The sequence below is a fragment of the Salvelinus sp. IW2-2015 genome, linkage group LG7, assembly GCF_002910315.2.
Source record: "Salvelinus sp. IW2-2015 linkage group LG7, ASM291031v2, whole genome shotgun sequence".
Classification (NCBI taxonomy): Eukaryota; Metazoa; Chordata; class Actinopteri; order Salmoniformes; family Salmonidae; genus Salvelinus; species Salvelinus sp. IW2-2015.
The window spans coordinates 25,709,913-25,714,238 of NC_036847.1; the positions used below are offsets into that span (position 1 = coordinate 25,709,913).

At 41.1% G+C, this 4,326-nt stretch overlaps 1 long non-coding RNA gene across 1 annotated transcript; it reads right to left on the bottom strand.

The window, feature by feature from the left end:
• Positions 1–302: 302 nt before the first annotated feature.
• LOC139028014 (uncharacterized) lies at positions 303–2,079 on the bottom strand. Its single transcript, XR_011480148.1, has 2 exons — positions 1,897–2,079; positions 303–701 (listed from the first exon to the last, which is right to left on the bottom strand). It is a non-coding gene; the product is annotated as an uncharacterized lncRNA (long non-coding RNA).
• Between the last annotated feature and the right edge of the window lie 2,247 nt (positions 2,080–4,326).

Consider the following 4,326-nt stretch of genomic DNA (forward strand, 5'->3'; position numbering starts at 1 on the left):
GGTTAGTCTGGGTAGCACATTCTGAATAGACAATAGAACTAGGCAGTTACTCTGAGGCCTCAGCTCAACTTCATTGGCTGAACTTTAGCATTGTGTGTTTGTGTGTGGGCTGGTCTCAGATGGTCCATATCAGCKGATGAAAAAACATGTTGTGGCATTGAGATCTGGTGTGTTACACCAAAGTGCGTGGGTGCTGTAAATCGCTGAATGTAAATTTGTAGATATGTTTAGTATTTGAGTAGCTCTTGCAAAAAGGACAGGATCAGAGACAAAATATATTTAGGCCATTCAGCAAACAAAGAGATGGAATAAGAATTTTAATCAGATTGCAAAACATTTACATTTATGATGAACATTAAATTAGCAATCAATCAACCAAATGCATTTATAAAGCCCCTTTTACATCAGCAGTCGTTGTAAAGTGTAATGACATTCCTCCCAGAGCACGATCAATAATACACAATCCATGTTTTCCATTGATATTGTTAGGTGTAAATGATTAGACTTATTACTTATTACTTGTCTTGCAGCAGCACTTTGGAAATGGACTCAATTGCTCAGTTAGGTTGTGAGGTTCGAGTTCCATGTCTCTTACACTTCACTTCACTGAAATCTGTTTGGATAAAGACACAGACTCCGGTGGAATGAAGGATAGAATGCACAGAATGTTCTTGCAGATACAGTAGGGCTCCAGCAGCAGTCTGAAACGAAATAAACAACAGTTGTGTCAAATGAACAATAGAGGTAACTTTGTTTAGGCTAGTTAACACATTTCATTATCCCTCCCTCTCTCCTATTATGGAGAACAAAACTGCCGCAACACACCCTTTCTCACTGCTTCCGGATTATGCATAACCGCTGAGATTACAGGGTTGGAAAGCTTGGCCTGGCACCTGGGAGCTGCTGCATGTAGAGCCCTGAGGGATTTATGACTCCAATCAGTAGGTGTAGGGGGGTTGGGGTGAGGTTGTGGGGGTGGCAGGGACAGGGAATGGAGCAGAGCAGTGCAGGGAGTGTAATTTGGCCTCTCCCTATCAGCCTGAGTCTGATCTAGAGCGAGGCCAGACTTGTAACTGCCCTGTAACTGCTCTAGGGCTCCAGGCATGCAAGGAGCAGAACCTGGCCTCTTTCTGGCACACATTCACAGGCCTGCCTGAGTGCTTGCTCTGGCTGGATCTGTCATCTCTCACAAAGCCCTGCCACCTCCAAGGCGCTCCCCACCACCGCTGCCCCAGAGCCCCCTCCTGAGGAAACCAAACACCCTCAACACCATCACCGTGTCTTCGCACACCTGTTTAGGAGCTTTGATACTGATCCCCTTCCTTCCCACACACACATACACCCACAAACATGCACACACCCATGCACACACCACACACAACCCATGCACCACACACACCACACACACACCACACACACACACACACACACACACACACACACACACACACACACACACACCACACACACACACACACACACACACACACACACCACCACAAACACACACACACACACACACACACACACACACACACACACACAACACACACCACACACCTACATGACAAACAACTCCTCCCAGGTTCAAATGTACAATTTTTGTTAATTACATGGAATTGTTAAGATTAGTATCACATTTTATATTAGGTCTCTAATATGTTTTCAGTCAACTCCTTTCTGATTTTAATGAGCTGTTATTCCATAAAAATATGTTATTTCTCCACCATAGCATTGCATGAAATCCATGATCCTGCTATGATTACGAAGATATCTGCAAATAAATTATTTTCCATTCTAATCTACTTCCAGAGAAAAACAAGATTGAAATAGCATGGAGGCTTTTAAGACTTTTCACACTTCAACATTGCTAATTAATATAGATATTTCACTCACCTCACTCACCTTGCTGGTGTTTTAGTCCACACCTTCTGTAGATGAATGCAAGAAGCGAAAACCAAGATGAAAATTAGTTAGAGAACAGCCAAAAATCTTCTCACACAAACATATGCAAACAGAAACTGAATACAAAAAAAGTGACGTTACCAATGGAACAAAATAGAAACTTTCTTCAGACTGACTTTACTTCTCTACCTGACTCCAGTAACGCTATTTTAGAGGCCCAGCATCGACCAATGGGATATCAGCCCCCAAATAAGGCCTACCCTCCCACCCTCCTCTCCGTTATAGAGGAGCCACACCTTCTATGTGGATTGTTTACAGTCTATTCTCAGTAATGCTACACCTCTGGATCCTGGAATCTTTAATTAAAAAAAGGAAAATTCAGACATTGTATTGAACATTGAATGAATAGTACCAGGGCTAAGGGCCATATATTTGATCAGTTCGGGTTGTTCATCGTAGAGCTCTGTTCATCGTAGTAATGTAAGTTCTGTAAGGCTCTGTATCGTAAGTAATGTAGAGCTCTGTTCATCGTAGTAATGTAGAGCTCTGTTCATTGTAGTAATGTAGAGCTTTGTTCATTGTAGTAATGTAGAGCACTGTTCATCATTGATAATGTAGAGCTTTGTTATCGTATGTAATGTAGAGCTTTGTCTATCTTAGTAATGTAAGCTCTGCTCATCGTATAATGTAGAGCTCTGCTCTATCGTATTTGTTACGTAGGCTCTGTTCATACATCGTTGTTGATATGTAAAGTACGAGCTCTGTTCATTGTAGTAAGTTAAGACTGTTGCGTATGCTAGAGTGTTAGACTAGGTTTAGGTAGGATGAACACTGTTCATCTGTTAATGTAGAGCTTTGTTTGATGTGTGAGTGATTGTAGTGCTCCTATCTACGTAATGTAGACTCTTATCTCGTAGTAATGTAGAGCTCTGTATATGTAGTATGATAGAGCTCTGTCTCCATTGTTCAGTAATGTAGAGCTCTGTGCACTCATCGTAAGTAAAATGTAGAGCTCTGCTCATTGTAGTAATGAAGGCTTATCATTGTGTAATGTGAGCAACTTTCACATTAAGTTGTAGACTTTGTTCATCCGTTAAGGTGTAGAGCTCTGTTTGTCGTAGTAATATGGGACTCTTCATCATTGTTGTAATGTCATCTTAGTATATGTAGTAGCTTGCTCAATGTGTGGTAGTCATGTAGAACTTGTTCATCTTGTATGTAATGTAGAGCCTATCATCATAATAATGTAGCTCTACTCATCGTAGTAATGTAGAGCTTGTCATGTTATCGTAGTAATGTAGAGCTCTCTCATTGTTGTAATGTAGAGCTCTGCTCATCTTGTAATGTAGAGCTTCTGCTCATAATGTAATGTAGTAGGCTCTGCTATCGTTTTGTGAATCGGTTAAGTAGAGCTCTGCGTTGGTAATGTGAGAGCTCTTGGCTCATCATTGTAATGTAGAGCTCTGCTTATCGTAAGTAATGTAGAGCTCTGCTCATCATAGTAATGTATGAGCTCTGCTCATTGTAGTAATGTAGAGCTCTGCTCATCGTAGTAATGTATTGATGATGTAGAGGCTCTGCTCATTGTTGTAATGTAGGCTCTGTTCATCGTATATGTTAGCTCTGTTCATCACGTAGTATGTAGAGCTCTGTGTTCACCGTAGTAATGTAGAGCTTGCTACATCGTAGTAATGTAGAGCTCTGCTTATCGTAGTAATGTAGAGCCGCTCATTGTTGTAATTGTAGAGCTACTGCTCATCATTGTAATGTAGAGCTCTGCCTTATCGTAGTAATGTGAGCTTCTGCATTGTGTAATGTAGAGCTTATCTGCCGTAGTAATGTAGAGCTCAGCTCATCATAGTAATGTAGAGCTTTGTTCATCGTAGTAATGTAGAGCTCTGCTCATCGTTGTAATGTAGAGGTCTGCTCATCGTAGTAATGTAGAGCTCTGTTCACTGTAGTGTCTGCTCATCGTAGTAATGTAGAGCTCTGCACATTGTAGTAATGTAGAGCTCTGCTCATCGTAGTAATGTTGAGCTCTGCTCATCGTAGTAATGTAGAGCTCTGCACATCGTAGTAATGTAGAGCTCTGCTCATCGTAGTAATGTTGAGCTCTGCTCATCGTAGTAATGTAGAGCTCTGCTCATCGTAGTAATGTGCTGCTGAAACTCTGCTCATTCTGCCCCTTCCCATCATAGTATATCACTCTCCTCATTAAACTGGTTCTTTTGTGTTGTAATCCATGACTTCTCTGTACCCGTATGAATTCTCATAGCAAAATTTGAGAGATAATTGCATAGGGTTTGTTAAAAGGAATAATTTGTGTCGTCGTAATTAACGACAACCATGACTGTTCAAACGCTTAGCGGCATTTATCCCCTAGAATTACTATAATCCACATATAAATGGGATATTAACATA